Source organism: Nerophis ophidion, linkage group LG23, assembly GCF_033978795.1.
Source record: "Nerophis ophidion isolate RoL-2023_Sa linkage group LG23, RoL_Noph_v1.0, whole genome shotgun sequence".
Classification (NCBI taxonomy): Eukaryota; Metazoa; Chordata; class Actinopteri; order Syngnathiformes; family Syngnathidae; genus Nerophis; species Nerophis ophidion.
Window position 1 is genome coordinate 9,416,706 of NC_084633.1, and position 15,000 is coordinate 9,431,705.

Consider the following 15,000-nt stretch of genomic DNA (forward strand, 5'->3'; position numbering starts at 1 on the left):
TGGCCATAATCTAGAAGTACCTAACAATTGAAAAAACATTTTGTCTTATAGACTCTTATTTGTACATAATTTCTATATTTTTTTGTGTTGCTGTATGTTATGTTTGTATGTGAATGGACATACGGATACATGAAATGAAAAACAGTTCCACTGTTGGAAAAATAATGTTTAGTAGTACCAATTCATTGGAATTCATTATAGATTTTTACTATTTGACAAAGTACACAATTTGTATATTCTTGTGTGGTTTTTTTTATGTTTGTATGTGAATGGACATACAAATAAATGACAGGTGCATGATAGGACTTTTGGGAATTTGGGGAACAACATGGACAGTTGCATGAACTGAAAAATAGATGTAATCTAGTAGTACCTATTCAATGTAAAACAAAAAATGTTTTCAACGTATAGACTCTTAGTATTTGACAATTTCTCAATTTGTGTGTTACTTTACATAGTCTGTTTGTATGTGAATGGACATACAGATGAATGACGCAGTATTATAGACGGATGCATCAAGTGAAAAATGGACTTTAGTAGTACCCATTCTTTGGAAAAAAAACATTTAATTTTACAGACTCTTATTTGTACACAATTTCTATATTTTTTGTGTAGTTGTATGTTGATTGTATGTAAATGGACATACAGTTACATGACGCACTATTATAGACCGATACATGAAGTGAAAAACAGACGTGAACAGACCACTATTTGACGAAGTGCACATTTTTTTAAACATATTTTTGTGTTTCTTTATGTTACGTGAATGGACGCAACATATTTGAGAAAGTTCACAGTTTTAATATTTTTGTGTTACTTGACATGTATTATTTTTGTATATGAATGCACATACAGTTACATGAAAGACTGATGCATAAAGTGCATAACAGACATTAACTAGCAGTACCCTTTCACTGGAAAAAAATTTGTTTTTATCTTATAGACTTAGTATTTGACAAAGTTGCAGTTTTTATATTTTTGTGTTACTTGACATGTATTATTTTTGTATGTGAATGGACATACAAATGATGCACCATTATAAACAGATACATGAAGTGCAAAACAGATGACCACCACACATCTGGGAATTTTGGGGATTTTGTCAAAGGAAAGCCCGTGATTCCAGAATAGACTGAACAGTTTGAAGTTGGAACGGTTTGAATCGGATGAAAAATATGGAAGACGTAGTCGCCCCCAAAAAATGTGGAAAAGGGGCTTTGGAAAACCAGGAATTCTTGAAAATCCTGGAATTTTCTTGAACTTGGGGAAAAAGGTAGTTTGAATTTCCAAGATGGTGGAATATGTTGAAGGAAGAATGGTTTGAAAAATGTGGAATTGGGGGAAGTTTGAAAAATGGGCAATTTATTTTGAATGGGAAAAATGTCCCGGAAAACATGGAACTCTGGGTAGGTACTCTGGGAATTTTGGGAATTTTGTCAAAGGAAAGCTCGCAATTCCAGAATAGGCTGAACAGTTTGAAGTTGGAACGGTTTGAATCGGATGAAAAATATGAAAGAAGTAATCGCCCCCAAAAAATGTGAAGAAAAAAAGGGCTTTGGAAAACCAGGAATTCTTGAATATCCTGGAATTTTCTTGAACTTTGGAAAAAAGGTAGTATGGATTTCCAAGTTGATGGACTACGTTGAAGGAAGAATGGTTTGAACCATGTGGAATTGGCAGAAGTTTGAAAAATGGGCAATTCATTTTGAATAGGAAAAATATCCCATAAACCTGGAATTCTGGGAAATCTGAGAATTTTTGGAATTTATTAAAGGAGAACCCCGCAATTCCAGGAAAGGCTGAACAGTTTGAAGTTGGAACAGTTTGAATCGGATTAAATGTGGAAGAAGTAGTCGCCCAAAAAAAGAGTGGAAATAGGGCTTAGGAAAACCAGGAATTCTGGAATATCCTGGAATTTTCTTGAAATCGGGAAAAAAGGTAGTTTGAATTTCCAAGATGTTGGAATATATTGAAGGGAGAATGGTTTCAAACATATGGAATTGGTCGAAGTTTGAAAAATGGGCAATTCATTTTGAATGGGAAAAATGTCCTGGAAAACCTGGATTTCTGGGAAATTTAGCCATTTGTCAAAGGAGAAGCCCGCGATTCCAGGATAGGCTGAACAGTTTGACGTTGGAACAGTTTGAATCGGATGAAAAATGTGGAAGAAGTAGTTGCCCGAAAAAAGTGTGGAAATAGCGCTTTGGAAAACCAGGATGTCTGGAAAATCCTGGAATTTTCTTGAACTTGGGAAAAAAGGTAGCTTAAATTTCCAAGATGGTGCAATATGCTGAAGGAGGAATGGTTTGAAAAATGTGAAAATGGTGGAAGTTTGAAAAATGGGCAATTCTTTTTGAATCGGAGAAATGTCCCGGAAAACCTGGAATTCTGGGAAATCTGAGAATTTGGGGAATTTGTTAAAGGAGAAGCCCGCAATTCCAGGAAAGGCTGAACAGTTTGAAGTTGGAACAGTTTGAATCGGATTAAATGTGGAAGAAGTAGTCGCCCAAAAAAAGAGTGAAAGTAGGGCTTTGGAAAACCAGGAATTCTGGAATTTTCTTGAAATTGGGAAAAAAAGGTAGTTTGAATTTCCAAGATGTTGGAATATATTGAAAGAAGAATGGTTTCGAACATATGGAATTGGTCGAAGTTTGAAAAATGGGCAATTCATTTTGAATGGGAAAAATGTCCTGGAAAACCTGGATTTCTGGGAAATTTGGCCATTTGTCAAAGGAGAAGCCCGCGATTCCAGGATAGGCTGAACAGTTTGACGTTGGAACAGTTTGAATCGGATGAAAAATGTGGAAGAAGTAGTTGCCCGAAAAAAGTGTGGAAATAGCGCTTTGGAAAACCAGGATGTCTGGAAAATCCTGGAATTTTCTTGAACTTGGGAAAAAAGGTAGCTTAAATTTCCAAGATGGTGCAATATGCTGAAGGAGGAATGGTTTGAAAAATGTGAAAATGGTGGAAGTTTGAAAAATGGGCAATTCTTTTTGAATGGGAAAAATGTCCCGGAAAACCTGGAATTCTGGGAAATCTGAGAATTTTTGGAATTTGTTAAAAGAGAAGCCCGCAATTCCAGGAAAGGCTGAACAGTTTGAAGTTGGAACAGTTTGAATCGGATTAAATGTGGAAGAAGTAGTCGCCCAAAAAAAGAGTGAAAATAGGGCTTTGGAAAACCAGGAATTCTGGAATATCCTGGAATTTTCTTGAAATTGGGAAAAAAAGGTAGTTTGAATTTCCAAGATGTTGGAATATATTGAAAGAAGAATGGTTTCGAACATATGGAATTGGTCGAAGTTTGAAAAATGGGCAATTCATTTTGAATGGGAAAAATGTCCTGGAAAACCTGGTTTTCTGGGAAATTTGTCAAAGGAGAAGCCCGCGATTCCAGGATGGGCTGAACAGTTCGACGTTGGAACAGTTTGAATCGGATGAAAAACGTGGAAGAAGTAGTTGCCCGAAAAAAGTGTGGAAATAGCGCTTTGGAAAACCAGGATGTCTGGAAAATCCTGGAATTTTCTTGAACTTGGGAAAAAAGGTAGCTTGAATTTCCAAGATGGTGCAATATGCTGAAGGAGAAATGGTTTGAAAAATGTGAAAATGGTGGAAGTTTGAAAAATGGGCAATTCATTTTGAATGGGAAAAATGTCCCGGAAAACATGGAACTCTGGGTAATCGGGGAATTTGGGGGATTTTGTCAAGGGAAAGCCCGCAATTCCAGAATAGGTTTAACAGTTTGAAGTTGGAATTGCCACGGCCTGGGCGCATTCCAACGCGCATTCATCTCCAAGAACGCACCTCTAAGCGCCACTCCTTCAGAAGCTTTGCCGGTGCACTGCTGCAATCAATCAAAACTTGGCACACCTGTCGCTGTTGACCTTCCTGGGCTTCTTAAGCCAGTGCAGACCTGCATTCCGGGCCAGAACGTAGCTACTTGTTTTGTATAGTAAGCCGACTTCATCTCTGTGTTTTCCCCTCCTCCGGCAGCATTTCCTCCGTTCCCGCGTCACGAGCTGTGTGTCTCGGCTCCCCGTATTCCCTCTGCTTCCCTGGCTGCCTCTTGGGATCTCGACCTCCCGCCTTGACACGGACTCCGACGCCTCGCTATTTCCCCCAATTTCCTGCCTGTCTCACGGACCTTCGACCCTGCCTTGCCCCTCTTGCTCAACACTACCTGTAACACTCAACAGCTAATCACCACACATAGTCACACATCACAAATATTTGGGTTAGTTTCTTACCTCATTTATTATTTATATATATATTGTGAATATATATAAATAAACCTGCCGTCACCTTCCTCCTGTACACGTAACAAGAACTGTTGGACTCGGATGAAAAATGCGGAGGATAGAGCGTGCCAAAATCTGAAGAAGAACAAGAAGTTGAATAAATAGATGCATTTTGGTGTGGAAAACAATATGTGTGAATGCATTGGCGTATTCACACAATTAGTAGTTTTAAAAGGATTTACATTCCTTTTAAATGATTGTGCTGTATTAATTCTGCCTAGCAACAGGTGACTGCAGGCTTGTCAACCAGGAAAAAAACAAAGCATGGTAAACAGTGAGAGTATTGTAGTTTTCCTGCTTTGGAGCCACACTAAATGACTGGTGCTTAACTTTATTTTTATTTTTTGGGGAAGAAATAGTAAAAAAAAAAAAAAGCCTCACATCTCTTCCCGGCCACTTAACCCCCCTTAAGAGGAAGCGGTCCTGGCCGATTGGGGACGAGGGGCGCTGATGCTTAAAACACAAAAGAGTTAAACCAACTCAAGGTCTCTCCTCCAGTGGCTAATCTGAGAACCTGTGAAGGAGGGCTGAGGTGATGTTGCATTTTCATTGAGTTTGGCCTGACCAACCAGCCACTAATGTTACGGCCCCCCCCGCCTGGCATTGTGATGTAAATCCTGATTATTTTCTTTAATTAAAACATTGGAGAGGGGGGCGGAGCTGACACCCACAGATCTGCTTGTTCTCGCCGGCAACGAAGCGAGGATTCTCACGTCTGTCCCAGACTGGAGAACTGGGGCTCGGGGGGATTTGGCTGGTTGTGTTTAGAGGGATTGAGGCTGATCCTTAGAATGTGTGACACAGGTAGTTTATATTCCACTGGAACACATCATTCCATCTGTCAGAAATGAGATTACTTTCCATTTTAGCAACGGCTAAACCATTTAGGATCAATACATTTTCCTTATCGTGAGACCAAATTAATAGTTTGACTGTTATTTCTTATAATATCAATTATTTTTGGAGTAACGGGTAGATAACTAACTAACCCCTTTTCATGGCCACTCTTGGGGGGGACGCCATCTACAGGACTGGAGTCCATTTCCCGACGGAAACAGTGTGGATAAGGCATGTGAAAATATTATTGTTATCACATAATTGCATGTTTTTGTCACCCTTTGAAACTGATATGGGTAACAGTATGAAGAAAAAATAAATACACGGACATATGAATATAAATAACGAGATCCAGGAAACCCACAATGCATCTACTTGGCCACGTTTTAACAAATGTATGCATTTGGATGAAACAATACACAAAACATTCATTTTAGTTGTTTACCTGGTAAGTCCAAATCAAAACTGCTCTCGAGAACTATTATCAACTGTTCCCAAACAACACACAAGTCATTGTTTTTATGTGAAGATCTACAAAATCCAAAACCAGTGAAATTATCATGCTGTGCAAATTGTAAATAAAAACAGAATGCGATGATATGCTAATCCTTTAAACCCAATATTCAATTGAATAGACTGCAAAGACAAGATACTTAAAGTTCGAACTGGTATACTTTGTTATTTTTTGCTAGTATTAGCTCATTTGGAATTTGATGCCTGCAACATGTTTCTAAAAAGCCGGCACAAGTGGCAAAAAAGACTGAGAAAGTTGAAGAATGCTCATCAAACACTTATTTGGAAAATCCCACAGGTGAACAGGTTAATTAAGAATAGGTGGGTGCCATGATTGGGTATAAAAGCACCATCCATGAAATGGTCAGTCATTCAAAAACAAGGATGAAGCGAGTTCACCACTTTGTGAACAATTGCGTGAGCAAATTGTTGAACAGTTTAAGAACAACATTTCTCAACAACCTATTGCAAGGAATTTAGGGATTTCACCATCTACTGGCCATAATATCATCAAAAGGTTCAGAGAATCTGGAGAAACTACTGCACGTACGTGGCAAGGCTGAAAAGCAAACCGTGAATGCCCCTGACCGTCGAACCCTCGGGTGGTACTGCATTAAAAACCGACAGTGTGTAAAGCTCAGGAACACTTCAGAAAACCACTGTCAGTAACTAAAGTTCATCGCTACATCTGTAAGTGCAATTTAAAACTATACAATGCAAAGCAAAAGCCATTTATCAACAACACCCAGAAACACCGCCAGCTTCGCTGGGCCCGAGCTCATCTAAGATGGATTGACGCAAAGTGGAAAAGTGTCCTGTGGTCCGACGAGTCCACATTTCAAATTGTTTTTGGAAACCGTGGACGTCGTGTAACAAACCATCCGGATTGTTATAGGCGCAAAGTTCAAAAGCCAGCATCTGTGATGGTATGGGGGTGTATTAGTGGCATGGGTAACTTACACATCTGTGAAGGCACTGTTAAGGCTGAAAGGTACATACAGGTCTTGGAGCAACATATGTTGCCATCCAAGCATCGTAATCATGGACGCCCCTGCTTATTTCAGCAAGACAATGCCAAGCCATGTTGTACAACAGCTTGGCTTCATAGTAAAAGAGTGCAGGTAGTATACTGGCCTGTCTGTAGTCCAGACCTGGCTCCCATTGAAAATGTGTGGTGCATTATGAAGCCTAAAATACCACAACGGAGACCCCGGACTGTTGAACAACTTAAGCTGTACATCAAGCAAGAATGGGAAAGAATTCCACCTGAAATGTTTCAAAAATTGGTCTCTACAGTTCCCAAATGTCTACTGAGTGTTGTTAAAAGGAAAGGCCATGTAACACAGTGGTAAAATTGCCCTTGTGCCAACTTTTTTGTAATGTGTTGCTGCCATTAAATTCTAAGTTAATGATTATTTGCCAAAAAAAATAAAGTTTCTCAGTTCGAACACTAAATATCTTGTCTGTGCAGTCTATTCAATTAAATATAAGTGGAAATTGATTTGCAAATCATTGTATTTTGTTTTTATTTACGAATTACACAACGTGCCAACTTTTGTATATTCAAACAGAATGTTACTGTTCAACTATGTGTGGCCAACAAGTTGAATACACTTGTTATATAAAACCTCTGCCTAGTTTTTAATGGATATTCAGGCTTACTACGCTACTGATTTTTAATGTTGGTTACTATGGTGATACTTGGAGAGCTAAGTGTTTGTGGTGAAAAAAGTTATATTATTATTAGGGCTGGGCAACGATTAAAAAATGTAATCGAAGTCAATCGCACTTTTTCTCTGATTAATCGCGATTAACTGCATTGTATACGCAAAGCCCAATAATGAATTCAAAAGTAGTGTGTAATGCACCTTTATTGGAATATTCTCCCACATGAACAAAAGGGCCCAAACATTTGTTGTGCAAACACAATTTAAATCAGTCCTTGTTAAACAGTAGCAGTTAAATAGCATATTTTATGAAAATCAACTCAAAAAATGTAAATACATACATTTAAGCTTATTTCCACTGCCAGGGTATTTAAGCTATCCTGTTAGTTATGGAAAATACATATAATTTACATACAAATCTCTGAGCCACAATCATAACATCCGAACAGGCAATTTCTGAGGTAACAGCAGGAACATTTTTTTTTTATCAGGGATCTTATGTTTAAAAAAAACTATATTATAGGTAGTGGGCTGTTTTAGGGAATTTTTGATCAAATTATCCGTAGTAGCAATATTAATAATGTTGTGTTTATTCTGCGTAGTACACTTAAAATAATTACGACCATATCTAGGAATTGATATGATGGGAATTTTCCGATTGTTTGCTTGGTGCTTTGATGTTATGTTGTGATGTTATGAGCCAGGGTATAAAAGAACTCCCCTACCCAGCATGCAGCAGGAGTGACGAGCATGCGCGGTAGCCCGGTAAAGGTTGTGTGTCGCCATGACGGCATCTTGTATGTTGTGATATGCACGCTCTGAAAGCAAACGTTAAGAACTCAGCCAACACTCCTCGTCTGCATTATTCATAAATAGACAGACAACACAAATACTCCGCTGCTTCACAAGCCGCTGGATGTAGCCGGCAAAGTATTCCCATGCTAGCTAGCCGGTCTAGCAAGCACGCGTCATTCAGTCCAAAACGGCCCGATCTATCCACATTCAGAATTGTCTGGCGGTCGTAAGTGATCCCGGAGTGACCACGCTGTAAGCCAGCCATGAACTTTGCAGAATTGTCTGGTATTTTTCCCAAATGTTCCATCTTTACCAAGAGCCCCTCCACGCCGAAGTCCGTCCGGGCGCCACCATCTTTATAAGAAAAGGCGTTAACAAAATAAAAGCATGTAAACAACATACGCAAATGCGCGATAAAATAATTGTCGGCGTTAATAGATTGATGAGTTAACCCGTAATTAACGCATTAATTTGCCCACCCCTAATTATTATGCATCAAAGCTAATATCTGGAAAAGACGACAAAAAAAAAAGTTGTTCTAAACATCTGTAAAGGTCGCCTGTAACTGCAGGGTGCAAATTCACGCAGCTTCCGATGGTTCCCGTCCTCTTCCCTCCAGATGATACACCACAAAAACAAAGGCAGGCAGGAAAAACATGGAATTTCGGGACCCTCAGGTTCCGTTTTGTTTGTCCTTGACATGCTTGTGGGATTCATGGGGCCGCTGTGTGCGATCCTGGTGCGGCTGGAGACCAGATGTGGTCCCAAGTTGACTGCGTGGACCGCTCCAGAGGAAGGACAACACACAGCACAGTTGTGTGCGTGTGTGTGTGAGACAACTTCCAGAACTCCACTCAGTGTGCACAGTAGCAAGTTTAGAACCTTCCTCAGGGTCGAAGTTAGAGCAACTGAGGTCCAGTCAGGGGCATTATAATAATATCAATCAATCAATCAATGTTTACTTATATAGCCCTAAATCACTAGTGTCTCAAAGGGCTGCACAAACCACTACGACATCCTCGGTAGGCCCGCATAAGGGCAAGGAAAACTCACACCCAGTGGGACGTCGGTGACAATGATGACTATGAGAACCTTGGAGAGGAGGATGTCGAGCGGGTCTAACATGATACTGTGAAAGTTCAATCCATAATGGATCCAACACAGTCGCGAGAGTCCAGTCCAAAGCGGATCCACCACAGCAGCAAGAGTCCCGTTCACAGCGGAGCCAGCAGGAAACCATCCCAAGCGGAGGCGGATCAGCAGCGCAGATGTCCCCAGCCGATACACAGGCAAGCAGCACATGGCCACCGGATTGGACCGGACCCCCTCCACAAGGGAGAGTGGGACATAGGAGAAAAAGAAAAGAAACGGCAGATCAACTGGTCTAAAAAGGGAGTCTATTTAAAGGCTAGAGTATACAAATGAGTTTTAAGGTGAGACTTAAATGCTTCTACTGTGGTGGCATCTCGAACTTTTACCGGGAGGGCATTCCAGAGTACTGGAGCCCGAAATGAAACTGAGAATGTTAAATGTTGTAAAGGTGAGGCCTGCCTGTTGACGTACCATAGTCTGGACTGACAGCATCACAGTCACCAGGTCGCATATGATGCTGCTTCGGTGGTATATCATATGTGACATTGTTAAAGGCATTCCCAGTTAGGGGAAAATAACCAACACTAATCCATAGAAACCATCATTTGTTACCACTATGGTAACCGTCATTAGTACATGTAATCATGAATAGTGCTTCATCATGCATTTGGACAGTTTCCTAGGAGAAACACTAACATCCATATTATTATTATTATTATTTATTTAGTTATTTATTTTTGTCCTGTCTAGCTTCTCAGGCAAATCCTATAGTTGATGTAGATGTCCGTATCGGCTGAACATATTTACTTTAAAAAAGAGAAGTGTGGGATACTTCTCTTGTTACCTTATTTGTATTTGACTTGATTAAAAGTCAAATAGATTAAATTAGCCGCCGGGGCGCCAATTAATTTAAAACCTCTTCTCACTCTTGCGCTTACCAAAGGCATGTGGTAAAAGTAAGCATGCGCTAATTATTTTAAAACCTCTTCTCACTCCGGCACTTACCAAAGGTATGCAGTAAAAATTTGAGCGTGATGTAAGCTTGGACTTTAAATTTTACTGAAGAGCTCTTGATCTTCTTCCCTTTATGCCATTTCAAATTACCGGTAATGAAATCAGCTTCCTCCATTTTGAAAATGATGACAGGGGAAGTGTCACTCGTGACGTCACTAGTTTGACCAGGCGGTAATACTAAGCATGCGCTAATTATTTTGGGAAGAGAGTTTCACCCAGCAGTATTTGAAGGCAGGTGCATACTATATGCCCTGCGGCAATTCAAGGAAATACGGTATTTATATTATTATTTGGTGCAACCGAGCCGGAGCAGGAGGGGATAGAAAGACAGAAAAAGAAGACCAACGGGGGAAATTGTGGGTACAAGAGGGGGATTAGACAGAGAGACGAAAACAACAGTAAACACAACAATAACATCAACGACAATAGAGCAACATTAGCAAATACGGTATGTACAAATATGATGGTAAAAGAGATAGCAAAGAGGCAGTTAGTAAAATAAATAAATACAGAAATGACAATGAGCATTATTACACTACAAATGGAGCATTGCAAATACCAATATAAATAGCACTATTGATAATGACTAATAATAATTTACCGCTATTATCAACAATACAGTTGCTTAAATGCAACAATACATGCATGTAATAACTAGAGATACAGAAAAAAAAAAGATAAATGGAGGGGAAGAAAGAAAAGCCAGCTATATTAACCTTGTAGATTGTTATAGTAACAATAGGTTAAGTTTTGTCAGTGTGCCATGTGTTACCCAGTTTACCCTAGGGTAACAACGTTAATTTATGTTTGATGACACGAGGTTACATGCATGAGTGTGTGTATGTATGTATATGTACTTGTATATGTACAGTATGTGTACATGTATGTTTGTACAGTGAATGTATATGTACAGTATGTATGTTTGTATAGTGAAAGGATGTACAACATCCATAATTTTGAAAGACAAATTGTTGGACTCCACCCAAAATGGCTACTATGCGCCAAAACTACAAACTGTAATACCCTTGTCAGCTTGTAGGAGTCATAAATCATTAAGGACTACAACCAAGATGGTGGACAGCTTAAAAAACTACACAATTATAATGGCGCTGGATATGATGTATACTTCCTGTTTCCGGTTCAGGCCATGCCTACTTCCAGGGGTCATGAATCAACCCCCCCTATTTTAGAGGTAGGTGGAAGCCACGCCCACTCCCCCCTCCACAGCCCCAGGTGGCCCCCCTTTTTTGTTTTTGGTGGGCCTAAATCTTCTAGCATTTGCCAAAATGTAGCAATTTCACTCTCCTTCTCTACGGTACAAAGCAGAAAATTGTTGCAAGGAAGGTTTCATGAAGTCTCGCTTAACAAGTGGCTCGCTGGTTTTTGTAACGAACAAGGACTGACGCTTATTGATAGTTGGCCCTCTTTCTGGGGCATAACGGTCTTGCTAAAGAGGGACAGCCTTCGCCCTAACCGGGAAGGTGCCATCTCTTTTTATATATATATACAAAAAAATAAATAAATAAAATATATACACACACACACACACACACACACACTATTTGAGTCAAACTTGACTAACTACACTAGCGGAAATTCGGACACAGGCAATTACAGTGTCTATTAGCCAGAGCTAACCAGCGCAAGGTTGGAAAATTCCTGCCCATATAGCACTTCTCTTAGAATAATACAGAACTCACATAATGTTTTTTCTGTAATGACTTTGCCGGAGGTGAACATGCATTCTACTGAGGTGACAAATTATGACGCGTTCAATCTATCATGGCACCAAGCCAATAATCTCAAGATCCCCACCATATCAATTCCTGGATGTGATTGAAATAATTTAAACGTTTTGTAACAAGGTAACATTATTAATATCAGTCCCACAGATGCCATCAACAAAAGTGGCTCAAAACAGCCCGCTTTTTAATCATCAGATCATTGTCTTCCAAAATGTTATTAGTTAATGAGGTCATCAGAGAAAATCAATCAATCAATCAATCAATCAATCATTATTTATTTATATAGCCCTAAATCACGAGCATCTCAAAGGGCTGCACAAGCCAAAACGATATCCACGGCTAATACTGTACTGGTGCACACCTGGGGCACAAATATCAATCAATCAATCAATCAATGTTTACTTATATATCCCTAAATCACTAGTGTCTCAAAGGGCTGCACAAACCACTATGACATCCTCGGTAGGCCCACATAAGGGCAAGGAAAACTCACACCCAGTGGGACATCGGTGACAATGATGACCCAGTGGGACGTCGGTGACAATGATGACTATGAGAACCTTAGAGAGGAGGAAAGCAATGGATGTCGAGCGGGTCTAACATGATACTGTGAAAGTTCAATCCATAATGGATCCAACACAGTCGCGAGAGTCCAGTCCAAAGCGGATCCAACACAGCAGCGAGAGTCCCGTTCACAGCGGAGCCAGCAGGAAACCATCCCAAGCGGAGGCGGATCAGCAGCACAGAGATGTCCCCAGCCGATACACAGGCAAGCAGTACATGGCCACCGGATCGGACCCCCTCCACAAGGGAGAGTGGGACATAGGAGAAAAAGAAAAGAAACGGCAGATCAACTGGTCTAAAAAGGGAGTCTATTTAAAGGCTAGAGTATACAAATGAGTTTTAAGGTGAGACTTAAATGCTTCTACTGAGGTGGCATCTCGAACAGGAGTACTGGAGCCCGAAATGAAAAAGCTCTATAGCCCGCAGACTTTTTTTGGGCTTTGGGAATCACAAGAATGTTAACGTCATCGGTGTCTGCAAAACTTGGCTAAAAGCAGATCATTTTTTCCCTCTTAATGAGGCATCATTATACAAATGCACATATTGCTCGTCGCCATAAAAGGGGCGCACTAATATCCAATAAAAACCTTATCCTTAGCCCTAACCTAGGTAATAAATATAAACCGCTACCTCTCTATCTGGCTATTATCTATTGCCCCCCTGGGCCCTATTCGGACTTTATCTGTGAATTTTCAGAGTTTGTCGCTGATCTAGTGATACACGCAGATAATATAATTATAATGTGGGATTTTAATATCCATACAAATAACTCGCCAGAACATCCGTAAGTGGCGCTCCAGACTATAATTGATAACTGTGGTCTTACACAAATAATAAATGAACTCACACATTGCTGGTGATTACTCACTGCAGACTTTGAGAGACAACTAATAAAACATCACTTACTGTACTATGTCTGTTGTCACTGGGATGCAAACTGACAACACTCATAATGGGTGAATGTGGAAATAGTGTCAAAACGCTTTGAGTACCCTTAAGGTAGAAAACTGCAATACAAGTATAACCCATTTAATCTTTGAGAAAAAAGTCAAAACCAAGCGTCTTTTTGGGTCTTTTTTTCGCCATTACCAGGTATAAGTCGGCTGTCAAAGTTTACTAACTTCTCGGTTTATGTCCACATCCTCCTATTGCCCAGGTGAGATGTATGATTTATAATCTAAAATGAACTTTCACCAGGTCATAGGAGAAAAAGCAGCTCACCAGCTCATGATGTCAATACAGCACAAGCTAGTTACCTCTCTCAAACAAATGCGCCCCAAAACGTTAGCGCTTATAAAAACAATATCACTCATATTTGGTCAATGTTCAGGTTGTAAAATGTAAATGGAGTATTGTTGGCACTTTTTAGATATTTTTTTATTAGGTTATATGGTGAAACAGAAGCAATAGACACAATGACGTCATGGCTCCATTGTAAACTGATTTTGATTTACGTTTTATAATGCTTTAAAAAAACAAAACAAAGTATACATTCTTATCTCACATAAGGATTGTAAATTACAAAAAAAAAAATCCCCAAAGGTGCAATTCGCCCTTAAAGTACCAGTAGAGTGGAAAAAGAAGTTGACTTTATATCCATTAAACCACGGGTCACCAACGCGGTGCCCGCGGGCACCAGGTAGCCCGTAAGGACCAGATGAGTCGCCCGCTGGCCTGTTCTAAAAATAGCTCAAATAGTAGCACTTACCAGTGAGCTGTCTCTATTTTTTACATTTTATTTATTCACTAGCAAGCTGGTCTTGCTTCGCTTGACATTTTTAATTCTAAGAGAGACAAAACTCAAATAGAATTTGAAAATCCAAGAAAATATATTAAAGACTGGTTTGAATAAATTCATTTATTTTTTTTACTTTGCTTCCTATAACTTTCAAAAAGACAATTTTTAGAGAAAAAATACAACCTTAAAAATTAATCTAGGATTTTTAAACACATATACCTTTTTTACCTTTTAAATTCCTGCCTCTTCTTTCCTGACAATTTAAATCAATGTTCAAATATTTTTTTTTTATTGTAAAGAATAATAAATACATTTTAATTTAATTCTCCATTTTAGTTTCTGTTTTTTCGACGAATGATATTTGTGAAATATTTCTTCAAACTTATGATTAAAGTTAAAAAAATATATATTCTGGCAAATGTAGAAAATCTGTAGAATTAAATTTAAATCCTATTTCAAAGTCTTTTGAATTTATTTGAAAAAAAAAAATTCTGGAAAATCTAGAAGAAATAATGACTTGTCTTTGTTAGAAATATAGCTTGGTCCAATTTGTTATATATTATAACAAAGTGCAGATTGGATTTTAACCTATTTAAAACATGTTATCAAAATTGTAAAATTAACCTTAATCAGGAAAAATTACTAAAATGTTCCATAAATTATCTTTTTAATTTTTTCAAAAAGATTCGAATGAGCTAGTTTTTCTCTTCATTTTTTTCGGTTGAATTTGGAATTTTAAA

The 15,000-nt window shown here is 39.0% G+C and overlaps 1 long non-coding RNA gene across 3 annotated transcripts in view; it reads right to left on the bottom strand.

Annotated features, from left to right (window-relative positions):
• Positions 1–15,000, bottom strand: part of LOC133541480 (uncharacterized) — a 136,950-nt gene that overhangs the window by 17,431 nt on the left and 104,519 nt on the right. For all 3 annotated transcript variants that reach the window (XR_009803891.1, XR_009803893.1, XR_009803892.1), the window contains exon 4: positions 4,245–4,370. This is a non-coding gene — a long non-coding RNA (uncharacterized LOC133541480). The remainder of the gene's footprint in view (positions 1–4,244; positions 4,371–15,000) is intronic.